Genomic DNA, 14,677 nt, shown 5'->3' on the forward strand with positions numbered 1-14,677 from the left:
CTCCCACAGACGTTGCTTCACTCAGGAGCTTTAGGCTTTCCTTCCGTTCCTCTTGCCAAACTCGATATATGTCATCTTGGCTCAAATGTAGCACTGACCTCTGAGCCCAGCTGTGGAATCAAGCCACATTCCAAGGCTTGAGCACATAATCTAGGCTGATACTTAAGTGCAGTAATGAGGGAGTGCTGCATTGTCAGAGTGTCATGTTTTGGATAAACTGCCTGTTCAGTTGGATGTAAAAGATCTCATGGCACTTTTACAGAAAGGAGGAGTTCCCCTTGTGGCATAGCCTCAGCTAATAACACCGAAACAGATGAACTGGCATTCTTTTTATTACTGTTTGTGGGACCTTGCTGTGTACAAATTACCTACAAAATAACAGTGACTGTGCTTGGAAAATAATTAATTGGTTTTGAAACACTTTCGGAAGTATTGGGGTTGTGAAAGGCACTATATAAATGCAAATTCTTCTTTCTTTAGTTCTCCTATGGGAATTCTGCTTCATGAATACTAATGAACATCTCCCAGTAGATGAAACACTGTTTTTTGTGGGTTTATCAGTCCCCTTACTCTGTCTCCTCTTGGCAGCTTAATGGCCAGAATCCCTCTCACTCTCTTACTGGCTTTACTTGGAGCAGATAGCCAGTTGTTACTTACATTATGCAAAGTGTAAGACTCTAGACTATGTTTGAAGGCAATAACGTATTTTGGAACTGAGTTGACATTGATCAGCTGCTTGAACTTTGCTCTTATAGTTTACGACACGATCTCAACCCCTTGTGTCACTATTTGTAAACCGTTTTGGAGAGACATGAGAACCCCCTTCTGATAGATTCACTGCTTGTTCTGCTGGCTCGACAGATTCACAGCCTCATTATTTCCCAGCACTCAGTCCTGCCTCCTGCCCCCACCAAGTGCTCCAATCTCCCCCCTCTATGCTCCCATGTCCTAGCCCTCCAAAAAGCAGGCTTCCAACTCCTTTTCCTCTGAAATGCTACCACAGTCCCCTGAAGTCCTCTATATAGCAGTCCATCCCAATATTCCCATTCTCCTGCTACCCAACTTTTCCCTGGCCCCTGCCTTCCAGTGTTCCCGGAGCCATTTTGCCAACACTCCAGCCCCCACATGTGCCCCAATGCCTCAGATCTAACCCTCACAAATGTCCATATTACACTCAGCCTTCCCTCCCCCCAACCCCCCTGCAGTTTCCTCCTTGTCCCTCCTCCATCCCTCCCCACCTCAGTACAATCTCTTTCTTCACCCATATATGCTGCAGCACCGCCCAGGTGGTCTGTCCTATCTACAGGCTGGGGAGACAGCTTCTTGCTCACTGGACTGACTGTAGGATTTTCCCTGAGAAAGGTCCAGTAGTTAGGAAATTAGATTATAAATTACTACCTAGAAACAATTACAGCTGTACAATATTCCAATGTGTATATTTGTCTGTTGCTCTGGCAATATGGAGCCCATCCTACAACAGGAATGGGGCAGGTTTCACAGCACTGGCGCACTGGGGGTGTTTATAGAGAGAGATAGACTCCACGGTACTGGGGTGTTTACAGAGTGGGGTAGTCTCCACAGCACTGGGGGTGTTTATAGAGAGGAGGCAGACTCCATAGCACAGCCTCTCTTTGCCTGATCCTACCTAATGTTCTCAACCTTGCATTTTCGAAACAGTAAGAGGTATTCATTTACTTCATCAGTAAAAGGACCATGTGTGACAATTTTGGGGATTTGGTGAGTTACAGAAGAAAAAAGGAAAGACATTTTCTTTACAAAGAGCAACAGGGCCAGCAAGACAAACAGCCCAATATAAATAGAACAAATTTTCAAGAGCCATACAGAGTGTGGTGCTGAGCGGGAGCACCAGCAGCGGAGGCAGCATAAAAGGAGTTGAGCGACAATTCAAACGTCACAAGATGGTTGGTAAAGGTCACATTTTTTTTTTCTCCAAGTTAGGGGTCTGGGTTAAATAGCTGGTTAGTGATAAAGCAGAAGCTTGGAGATTAGTGACTGTTAATACTATATTTAATTAGTAACTGTTAATACTAAATTATATTAATAACTTGAATTAGATACATCGTAGTCTTAAGTTTCAGTAAAGTTAGTTAATAGTCGAATAAAGGCATGGCAGGGCAGCTCAGTACCATGGCATGCACATCCTTTGCCATGTGGGAAATCCAGAATGCTTCCTGTACCTGGGACAACCATGTATGCAGGAGATGTCATCAGCTGGAGAAGCTCGAGCTCCAGGTTTCGGAGCTTGAGCAGCAGCTAGCATCACTGTGCTGCATCTGCAAGGCTGAGAGCTTCCTGGAGAGCATGTTTCAGGAGGTGATCATGCCACAGATAAGGAGCGTGCAGGCAGAGAGGGAATGGGTGACCGCCAGACAGAAAAGGAGGACCAGGCAGGTAATGCAGGAGTCCCCTGAGTGCATCTCGCTCTCCAATCAGTATTCTGTTCTGAGTACTGGTGAGGGCGATGGTTCCTCTGGGGAGTACAGCCAGAGCCAAGTCCATGGCACCACAGGTGGATCAGCTGTACGGGGAGGAGGAAAAAGAGTGGGGGAGCAATAGTGGTAGGGGATTCAATAATTAGGGGAACAGACAGGCGTTTTTGCGGCCGCAGACATGACTCCAGGATGGTATGTTGCATCCCTGGTGCCAGGGTCAAGGGTGTCACTGAGCGGCTGCAGAACATTCTGAGGGGGGAGGGTGAACAGCCAGATGTCATGTTTCATATAGCTACCAATGCCATAGGTAGAGAGAGGGATGAGGTCCTGTAGGTAGATTTTAAGGAACTAGGAAAGAGATTTAAAAGCAGGACCTCAAAGGTAGTAATCTCTAGATTACTCCTGGTGTCACATGCAAGTGAGTATAGGAATAGGAGGATAGAGTAGATGAATGCATGGCTGGAGAGATGATGCAGGAGGGAGGGCTTCAAATTCCTGAGGCATTGGGACCAGTTCTGGGGGAGGTAGGACCTGTACAGGCCGGATGGGTTGCACTTCAACAGGGCTCGTGGGGAGGTTTGCTAGTGCTGTTGGGGAAGATTTAAACTAATTTTGCAGGAGAATGGTCACCAGGATGTAACATTAGAAAGAGGAAATAAAGTGCTCAAAGGATTGGGAGAGGCAGAGAGCACTAACGTAAGAAATAGTAAGGTATTGGGGTCCAACTAAAAGAGAATATAGGATTGTCTTAAGACAGGTTTACAGTCTACGTGAACGCACAAAGCATAGTAAACAAGGTAAGTGAGCTGCAGGCACAAATAGCCACATGGAAATATGATGATGTGGCAATAACAGACCTGGTTCAAAAAAGGGCAGGATTGGGTATTAAATATTCCTGGTTATAAGGTGTTCAGGAAAGATAGGAGGAGGTGGTGTAGCAGTATTGGTTAAGTAGAATGTTACAGTGCTGGAGAGTAAGGATGTCAAGGACAGAATCTATATGGCTAGAGTTAAGAATAATAGAGGTGCCATTACACTAGGTGTATTCTATATACCTCCAAATAGTGGGAAAAATATGGAGGAGTAAATTTACAGAGAAATTACAGAGCGGTGCAAGAGCTATAGAGTAGTAATAATGGGGGACTTCAACTATCCTAATATAGACTGGGATCATAATAGTGTAAAGGGCAGAGAAGGGGAAGAATTTTTAACATGTGTTCAGGACAACTTTATTGATCAGTATGTTTCTGATCTGACGAGGAAGGAGGCATTGCTGGATCTGGTTCTGGGGAATGAGGTGGGTCAAGTGGAGCAAGTGTCAGTAAGTGAACATTTAGGAAACAGTGATCATAGTATCATAAGGTTTAGATTAGCTATGGAAAAGGACAGGGAGCAATCTAGAGTAAAAATGTTTAACTGGGGGTAGGCCAATTTCAGTAGGATGAGAACAGAGCTAGCCCAGGGAAACTGAAATCAAAGATTGGCAGGCAAAACTGTAGTGGAACATTCCCACGGGGGGAATGATAGGGCAATTAAAGTCAGAGCTCCCTGGATGCTGAAACAGTTAGAAAATATGATAAAGCACAAAAAGAGTGCGTATGACAGATGTCAGTTTGCAAAAACATCTGAGAATCAGACTATATATAGAAAAGTCAGAGGGGAAATGAAAAAGAAAGTATGAGGGGCAAAGAGAGGGTATGAGAATAGAATGGCAGCCAACATAAAAGGGAATCCAAAAGTCTTCGAAAGGCATATAAACAGTAAAAGGGTAGTAAGAGGAGAGGTGGGTCAAGTTAGGGACCAAAAAGGAGACCTATGCATGGAGGCAGAGGGTATGCCTGAGGTACTAAATGAGTAATTTGCATCAGTCTTCCCCAAGGAAGAAGATGCTGCCAGACATAGTGAAGGAGGAGGTAGTCGAGACACTTGATAGGAGAAAAAATGATTAAAAGGTACTAGAAAGGCTGGCTGTACTTAAAGTAGATAAATCACCAGGAACGGATGGGATGCTTCCTGGGATTCTGAGGGAATTGAGGGTGGAAATTGCGGAGGTACTGGCCATAATATGCCAATCCTCCATAGATACAGGGGTGGTGCCAGAGGATTGGAGAATTGCAAATGTTACACCATTGTTCAAGAAAGGGTGTAAAGATAAACCCAGCAAGTACAGGCCAGTTAGTTTTACCTTGGTAATGGGGAAGCTTTTAGAAACAGTAATCTGGGAAAAAATTAACAGTCCCTTGGATAGGTATGGATTAATTAAGGAAAGCCAGCATGGATCTGTTAAATGCAAATCGTGTTTAACACCAATTTCATTTTGTGGTCAGTAGCAAACAAACAGCACTATTACATTGCAAATGGTATGTTGGCCTTTAATGCAAGAGGATTTGAGTACAAGAGTAAAGACATCTTACTGCAATTATATCGGGCCCTGGCGAGACCATGCCTGGAGCATTATTGTACAGTTTTGTTCTCCTTACCAAAGGAAGTATATACTTGCCATTAGAGGGAGTGCAACAAAGGTTCACCGGTCTGATTCCTGGGATGGGGGGGATTGTCCTATGAGGAGAGATTGAGTAGACTAGGCCTACATTCTCTAGAGTTTAGAAGAATGATCTCATTGAAACATATACAATTCTTACAGGGCTTGACAGGGTAGATGCAGCGAGGATGTTTCCTCTGGCTGTGGAGTCTAGAACCAGGGGTCACAGTCTCAAAATAAGGGGCTGGCCATTTAGAACTGAGATGAGGAGAAATTTCTTCACCCAGAGGGTGGTGAATCTTTGGAATTCTCTACCCCAGAGGGTAGTGGAAGTTCAGTCATTGAGTATATTCAAGCCACAGATCGATAGGTTTTTGGATATTAAGGGAATCAAGGGATATGGGAATAGCGCAGGAAAGTAGAGTTGAGGTAGAAGATCAGCCATGATATTGAATGGCGGTGCAGGCTCGAGGGCCGAATGGCCTACTCCTGTTCCTAATTACATTTTTTTTTAAAAACCAAGATATTTTTTTTCTAAATCATTTAATTAACTTTAATTTCAATTAATTTTAAATATGTGAGGTGTTTTTTTTTTATGTTGTGTTTGGGTGTTTTAGGGGTTTTTCTCATTGTGCGTGTTCCCATATCAAATGGAGTTCCCATTATTATCAATGAGAATACTTGCATTGTGATTGGTTGTCCAGGCCCAGCTTGAACTTGCGTACCTTGAAGACAGGTCCCCATGCGATGCACAGCAAATCTAGGCCTCCGACTGGAATCCTGCGTTTCTCCGGGACCAACAGGTAGATTCGTAGTTTTTTTCAGGTCGGAGGTGTTCGTACGAAGGAAGCCTCCAACCTCAATTTTAAGCCCATTATAAAAAGATATAGAGGCACTGGAGATTGTACAGAGAAGATTTACAAGGATGATACCAGAAATGCGAGGGTACAACTATCAGGAAAGGATAAACTGGCTTGGTCTCTTTTCTCTTGAAAAGAGAAGGCTGATGGGTGATCTACTAGAGCTCTTTAAAATCATAAAAGATTTTGATAGTAGTTAGAGAGAGACTGTTTCCACTTGTGAGGAGGACCAAAACTATCAATATAAGATAGTCACAAAGAAATCAAATAGAGAATTCAGAAGAAACTTCTTCACCCACAGGGAGTGGTTGAAGAGAAGAGTATAGATGGATTTAAGGGGTGGTTAGATAAGTATGAGGAAAGGCGGGAGGAGCCACATAGACTGGTTGGGCCAAATGGCCTGTTTCTGTGCTATATATCCTATGTCATTTAACAGCCATATTGTTTCCACAGCCATACCTAAAAATGACATTTATAACATAAGAAACATCTAAAAATGTAGCTAATTCACAAAAATATTTGAACCTACCCATAAATTGCCCACATCGTTTAAGAATCTGTTTAGTAAGTTTTGCCACCAGAGGTCTCCGAGACACGAGTTTTACTCCTTTGCTGGAGCATGCTTGCTTCCTCCCGATATCTTGCACGCCACACTTGCACATGCACAAATCTTCAGCCTTCTGTGTTAGTATTTCCAAATTTGCTGTTGATCTGCATTTCCCTCATCCACCTCATGCTGCTTCTGTATTGGATCCATCTCTCCTTTGTGTGGAAAAAGAGCTTCCTGATTTCACTCTTAGCTAAGTAGCTAAGGCTTAGCACTACTTTTAAGATTGTGCCCCCTTGTTGTTGATTCCCCACTAGAGGAAATAACCTCTATATCTACCTTATCAAATCCTTTCATCACTTTAAACTCCTTAATTTAGATCACCTATCAACCTTCTAAACTCAAACAAAATTTATACAACCTGTCTTCATAACTGAACTCCTTTAACACTGGTATAATTCTGGTGAATCTGCACTACATCCCTTCCAAGGGCAATATATCCTTGAGGTGCACTGCTTAAAACTGAATGCAGTACTGTAGATGGGGTCTGACCAAGGCTCCATGCAACTATTGCACAACTTCCTCCCCTTTGTATTTCAGACCCTTTCAGATAAAAACCAGCATTTCATTAGCCTTCTCCATTACTTTTTCTACATGTTCACAAGCTTTTAGTAATTGGTGTACATGGACACCCAAATCCCTTTGCTCATCCACAGTTCCTAGACCCTCGCCATTAAGTCATTAGTTCAGACTGCCCATGAGGAGCGAGACCAGCCTTGTCAATGTCCACAGATTGTAAAGTCCTGTCCCTGCAGTACAGATTCACACGAGGCACATACTGAAGTCAAGGTCACTCAGGACCTGCACCTTTATTACACAGCTCTTGAATGTAGTTGATTGCTCGCATTGTGGGTTGATGAGGTGTGAAAGGCCGTTCATGTGGCCCTTGATGGCTTCTGGCGCCACTGCCTGCTGTTGAGAGCCTGCTCTCCTGCCTTTGTCTGTGTGTGGGGGTAGCGGCTTGTTTTACGCTGTGAACCCATTTGTTCCGATGTTCGTTAGTTGTCGTACCCGCAGTGTAGATCAACCTTGTCTCTTCTTCTCCTGCCAGGAATGTCTGTGCAACCAGTGCTGCTGCCTCTAGGGTCAGGTTCTTGGTCTCTATGAGCTTTCAGAATATGCCTGGGTGGCCTATTCCTTCAATAAAAAAGTCTCTCAGTACTTCTCTCCTTAGTTCATCAGAGAACTCACATAAGCTAGCCAACCTCCGAAGTTCCGCCACGAAGTCGGGTATGCTCTGGCCCACACGGCGTCTGTAGTTGTAGAACCTGTGTCTGGCCATGTGTAGGCTGCTCGCTGGCTTCAGGTGGTCTCTTACCAGTGTGCTCAACTCTTCAAACGACTTGCTTGCTGGTTTCTCGGGTGCCAGCAGGTCCTTCATTAAGGCATATGTTTTCGAGCCACAGCTGGTCAAGAGATGGGCTCTTCTCTTGTCTGCCTTATCGTCGCCTAACCAGTCTTTGGTTACAAAGCTTTGCTGGAGCCTTTCTATAAAGTCCTCCCAATTATCTCCAGCATTGTATTTTTCATCTGAGCCATTGGTCACCATTCTGTGGATTCTGTAATCCCGTAACTCGTCACCACTGTAAAGTCCTGTCCCTGCAGTACAGATTCACACGAGGCACATACTGAAGTAAAGGTCACTCAGGATCTGCGCCTTTATTACACAGTTCTCGAATGCCACACTTGCCTGAGACCTGTCCTTATATTCCTGTCTGGGATGGCAGGTATCCAGTGTCTCCTGCAAGTGCACCCCTGGTGGTAAGGTAAGCTTATGGTTACAGGTCATCTCTAGTTACAGTCATGTATAGCATGGTAAGATACAGTTATGTACAGTAGTGTGAGATACATGACACAGATGACAATGCTGGCTTAGAGGGTACATGAGCCAGAGGCACAGCTGGGAAAAGAGAACTGGTAACAAGAGTTCTAACCAGAGATGCTCTTGCTCTTTTGTTTGTTTGCAGCTACAGCTTTTCCTTCCCATTTCTGTATTTTATAGCCCGGTCTGTTCCTTCTCTATTATTTCATTACTTTTCAGGTAGTCCTGATCCAACTCATTTTTATTGCTCCAACACAGTCATTCATTTATTTCCAGCTGCAGGTGTTCCTGTTTATTTATTTATTTACCTCTTTGCAGTGTACCCTGTTCTCATTCCTTTATTTCATTATTTTCTGGTTAGTATTCGCACTCATTTCTTTCCTTCATTGCCACTTTGGCACTTCCCATTTCTTTATTTCATTCTTCCCCCTGATGTAGCCCCTCATATTTACTACTTCTTCTGCAGGTTTGCATGCTGAAGGCTGCAGACCAGGAGAAGGACATGAGAGTTATAGTCCATGACTCATTAAAGGTCCATGACCAATGTCGCGAGGCTATTGTGAAAATAAATAGGATTTTAGGATGTATTGCTAAGACTTTACAAAATTTGAAGTACAACCCTTGCCTTGCACAGGATCTTGGTCCGGCCATATCTACAACACAGCGTACAGTTTTGGTCCCTTTGCATGGTGGGGGATATCGAGATCCTTGAGAAGGTTCAGTGGAGGACCATTTAAGAAATAGCTAGTTTACGGGACCTTAGTTATCGGAACAGGCTGAAAAGCTCTGTCTTTTTATTGTGAATATTAGGCGTAGAGAAGATGCTTCCACTTGTGGGGATCAAAAACTAAGTGTCATAAATATGAGATAGTCACTAATCAATCCAATAAAGAATTCAGGAAAACATTCTTCACCCAGCGAGTGGTTAGAACGTGGAAAAAAACATAGAAACATAGAAAAGAGGTGCAGAAACAGGCCATTCAGCCCTTCGAGCCTGCGCCACCAATAAGATCATGGCTGATCATTCAACCTCAGTACCCCTTTCCTGCTTTCTCTCCATACCTCTTGATCCCTTTGGCCGTAAGGGCCATATCTAACTCCCTTTTGAATATATCTAATGAACTGGCCTCAACAACTTGCTGCAGTGGAGAATTCCACAGGTTAACCACTCTCTGAGTGAAGAAGTTTCTCCTCATCTCGGTCCTAAATGGCTTACCCCTTATTCTTAGACTGTGACCCCTGGTTCTGGAGCTCCCTAGCAATGGGAACATTCTTCCTGTCTGTAATCTGTCCAATCCCGTCAGAATGTTATATGTTTCTATGAGATCCCCTCTCATTCTTCTAAACTCCAATGGATACAAGCCCAGTTGATCCAGTCTCTCCTCATATGTCAGTCCTGCCATCCCAGGAATTAATCTGGTGAACCTTCGCTGTACTTACTCAATAGCAAGAATGTCCTTCCTCAGATTAGGGGACCAAAACTGAACACAATATTCCAGGTGTGGCCTCACCAAGGCTCTGTACAACTGCAGTAAGACCTCCCTGCTCATATACTCAAATCCTCTAGCTATGAAGGCCAACATGTCATTTGCCGCCTTCACCGCCTGCTGTACCTGCATGCCAAACTTCAATGACTGATGTACCATGACACCCAGGTCTCGTTGCACCTCCCTTTTTCCTAATCTGTCACCATTCAGATAATATTCTGTCTTCCTGTTTTTGCCACCAAAGTGGATAACCTGACATTTATCCACATTATACTGCAACTGCCATGCATTTGCCCACTCACCTAACCTGTCCAAGTCACCCTGCAGTCTCTTAGCATCCTCCTCACAGCTCACATCAGCTTAGTGTCATCTGCAAACTTGGAGCTATTACATTTAATTCCTCCATCTAAATCATTGATGAAGATTGTAAATAGCTGGGGTCCCAGCACTGAACCCTGCGGCATCCCACTAGTCACTGCCTGCCATTCTGAAAAAGACCCATTTATTCCGACTCTCTGCTTCCTGTCTGCAAACCAGTTCTCTATCCACGTCAATACATTACCCCCAATACCATGTGCTTTAATTTTGCACACCAATCTCTTGTGTGGGACCTTGTCAAAAGCCTTTTGAAATTCCAAATACACCACATCTATTGGTTCTCCCTTGTCCACTCTACTAGTTACATCCTCAAAAAATTCTAGAAGATTTGTGAAGCAGGATTTCCCTTTCATAAATCCATGCTGACTTGGACCGATCCTGTCACCGCTTTCAAAATGCGCTGCTATTTCATCTTTAATAATTGATTCGAACATTTTCCCCATTACCGATGTAACCAGTCTATAATTCCCTGTTTTCTCTCTTCCCTCCTTTTTTAAAAAGTGGTGTTACATTAGCTACCCTCCAGTCCATAGGAACCGATCCAGAGTCAATAGAATGTTGGAAAATGATCACCAATGCATCCACTATTTCTAGGGCCACTTCCTTAAGTACTCTGGGATGCAGCCTATCAGGCCCTGGATATTTCTCGGCCTTCAATCCCATCAATTTCCCTAACACAACTTCCTGACTAATAAGGATTTCCTTCAGTTCCGTCTTTTCGCTAGACCCTCAAACCCCTAGTATTTGCGAAAGTTTATTTGTGTCTTCCTTAGTGAAGACAGATCCAAAGTATTTTTTTCAATTGGTCTGCCATTTCATTGTTCCCCATTAGAAATTCACTTGATTCTGTCTGCAAAGGACCTACATTGGTCTTCACTAATCTTTTTCTCTTCACACATCTATAGAAGCTGTTGCAGTCAGTTTTTATGTCCCCTGCAAGCTTCCTCTCATACTTTATTTTCCCCCTCCGAATTAGACCCTTTCTCCTCCTCTGCTGAATTCTAAATTTCTCCCAGTCCTCAGGTTTGCTGCTTTTTCTCACCAAGTTATATGCCTCTTCCTTGGATTTAAGACTATCCCTAATTTCCCTTGTTAGCCATGGTTGAGCCACCTTCCCCTTTTTATTTTTACTTCAGACAGGGATGGACAATTGTTGAAGTTCATCCATGTAATCTATAAATGTCTGCCATTGCCTATCCACTGTCAACTCTTTAAGTATCATTTGCCAATCTGTCCTAGTCAATTCACATCTCATACCATTGAAGGTGTCTTTCCTTAAGTTCAGGACCCCAGTCTCTGAATTAACACTTTCACTCTCCATTTTAATAAAGAATTCTACCATATTATGGTCATTCTTCCCCAGGGGGCCTCGCACAACAAGATTGCTAATTAGTCCTCTCTCATTACAAAACACCCAGTCTAGGATGGCCAGCTCTCTAGTTGGTTCCTCAACATATTGGTCTAGAAAGCAATCCCTAATACACTCCAGGAAATCCTCCTCCACTGCATTGCTACCAGCTTGGTTAACCCAATCTATATGTAGATTAAAGTCGCCCATGATAGCTGCTGTACCTTTTTATTGCACACATCCCTAATTTCTTGTTTGATGCCATCCCCAATCTCACTATTATTGCTTGGTGGTCTGTACACAACTCCCACTAGCGTTTTCTGCCCTTTGGTATTCCGCAGTTCTACCCATACAGATTCCACATCATCCAAGCTTAATGTCCTTTCTTACTATTGCGTTAATTTCCTCTTTAACCAGCAATGCTACCCCACTTCATTTTCCTTTATATCCTTTCTGAATCTTGAATACCCCTGGATGTTGAGTTCCCAGCCTTGGTCACCCTGGAGCCATGTCTCCGTAATCCAAATTATATCATAATCGTTAATAGCTGCCTGCGCAATTAATTCATCCACCTTATTATGAATACTCCTCGCATTGAGGCACAGAGCCTTCAGGCTTGTCTTTTTAACACTCTTTGTTCCTTTAGAATTTTGCTGTAATGTGGCCCTTTTTGATTTTTGCCTTGGGTTTCTCTGCCCTCCACTTTTACTATTCTCCTTTCTATCTTTTGCTTCTGCCCCCATTTTATTTCCCTCTGAACTCGCTACCACGGGGAGTGTTTGAGGTGAATAGTATAGATGCATTTAAGGGGAAGCTCGGTAAGTACATGAGGGAGAAAAGAATATAATCTATGCCTCTCCTGTCACATTTTAATCAACATAGGGATGTAAAGCATGGATTGATCTGCACTGAGTTTTTCTTACAGGCTGGAGGGAACAAAGGAAGAATTTAAATCTGCCAAAAGGTAGCTTAATTCATACAGAATTCTGCTTTTGAAACTTTTGCTATTAACCCTGGCGGTAGTGGGTAGGTTTTACAACAACATCAACTTGTATTTATATCATCATCATAGGCAGTCCCTCAAAATTGAGGAAGAATCGAGGTGCTCAGCGCCCTCCCGGATGCTCTTCCTCCACTTAGGGTGGTCTTTGGCCAGGTACTCCCAGGTGTCCGTCGGGATGTTGTATTTTATCAAGGAGGCTTTGAGGGTGTCCCTGAAACTATTCCTCTGTCACCTGGGGCTCGCTTGCCATGTAGGAGTTCCGAGTAGAGCGCTTGCTTTGGGAGTTTTGTGTCAGGCATGTGAACAATGTGGCCCACCCAACGGAGCTGTTTGAGTATGGTCAGTGCTTCAATGCTGGGGATGTTGGCCTGATCAAGGAGGCCAACGTTGGTGCGTCTGTCCTCCCAGGGGATTTGCAGGATCTTGTGGAAATATCGTTGGTGGCCCATGTCTCTGAGCCATACAGGAGGGCGGGTATCATTATAACCCTGTAGACCAGGAGCTTGCTGCCAGATTTGAAGACCTGATCTTCGAACACTCTTCCTCAGGAGGCCAAAGGCTGAGCTGGCGCACCGACGGCGGTGTTGAATCTCGTCGTCGATGTCTGCCCTTGCGGATGATAGGCTCCCATGGTATGGAAAGTGGTCCACATTGTCCAGGGCCTGGAGACGACGAAGGTTGAACAGGTTCCTACTGGTTCTGTAGTTCAGTTCCACTCCAGCGGGGAGCTTGCTGAGTGTGAGGTGGAGCTTTGCAGCAAGGAAGATCGAGAAGAGGGTTGGCACGATGATGCAGCCCTGCTTGACCCCAGTCCAGACATAGATTGGGTCTGTGATGGATCCATTGGTCAGGATCACGGGCTTGCATGTCGTCGTGGAGCAGGCGGAGGATGGCGACAAACTTTTGGGGGGAGCCGAAACGGAAGGGGATGCTCCATAGTCCCTTGCTTTTGACAGTGTCAAAGGCCTTTGTAAGGTCAAAGAAGACCATGTACAAGGATTGATGCTATTCCCTGCATTTCTCTTGCAGTTGTCGCGCCGTAAACATCATGTCCGTTGTACCTCGTCGTGGACAAAATCTGCACTGTGACTCCGGGAGGAGCTCCTTGGCCACAGGGAGATGATGGTTGAGCAGGATTCTAGCGATGACTTTCCTAGTGGCTGATAACGGAGATTTCTCTGTAGTTACCGCAGTTAGACTTGTCTCCTTTTTTAAAGATGGTCATGATTACTGCATCTCTCCCAGCATACTCTCCTCCTTCCAGATGAGAGAGATGAGGTCATGCATTCGTGCCAATAGTGCCTCTCCGCCATACTTTAGTGCCACAGCGGGGATTCCATCCGCTCCCGTTGCTTTGTTCTTGAGCTGGCGGATAGCCTTTTCTATCTCTTACTGCGCTGGAGTTTTAACGCAGTAAAATGTCCCAAGGTGCTTCACAGGAGTGTTATAGGACAAAAACATTTGACACCGAGCCATATAAGGAGAAATTGGGGCAGATGACCAAAAGTTTGGTCAAAGAGGTAGGTTTTAAGGAACGTCTTAAAGGAGGAAAGAGAGGTCGAGAGGCGGAGACGTTTAGGCAGGGAATTCCAGAGCTTTACCTTGAATGCCTTCATGATCTGTATATTTCCATTAAACTTGCTGAAGATTTCTGCTACCTTTTGACTGCATAGGTGTTGGATACAGTTTAGTACTTCTGTCTACTAGAAAATGGATTGAAACTGATTTCACTTTGAACTAACAGTGAAGAGTAGACAGCCTCCATTATGAATTTATATGTTTCCCAAGGCTCCATTGTACACATCTGTGCAACCCACAAAACAAAGCTTAGACACTCCTGTACCAGGGGTTAAAGTGCAGTGTTTTATTAATTTGAGGCATGACGTATGATAAGTGTAGCATGCTTGGGAGGAACAGGTGACTTTGGACGTATGGTTCCTGAAGCTTTCCATCAGAGGATGTTTTCCTCACCTCATCCATCTTTTGACTAATTGATAAGAGATTGATTGCAATTAGACAACAACTCCATTATTGTAGTATTTTGCAACTACCAGGGTGGTAGAAGGCGAACTTGATGGACCTTGGTTTTTTTTATCGTCCAGTAACATTATGTTCTAACCCACTGTCCCATTCTGACCAACTGCCAGAAAATCGTGGTTGGAAGATTGCACATTCTGGGCAAAGAGACCAGATAAATTAGCAGTATTGTTTGGGAAAAAAAGGTCTTCTCATATGAC

The sequence above is a fragment of the Pristiophorus japonicus genome, chromosome 11 (assembly GCF_044704955.1).
Source record: "Pristiophorus japonicus isolate sPriJap1 chromosome 11, sPriJap1.hap1, whole genome shotgun sequence".
Taxonomy (NCBI): Eukaryota; Metazoa; Chordata; class Chondrichthyes; family Pristiophoridae; genus Pristiophorus; species Pristiophorus japonicus.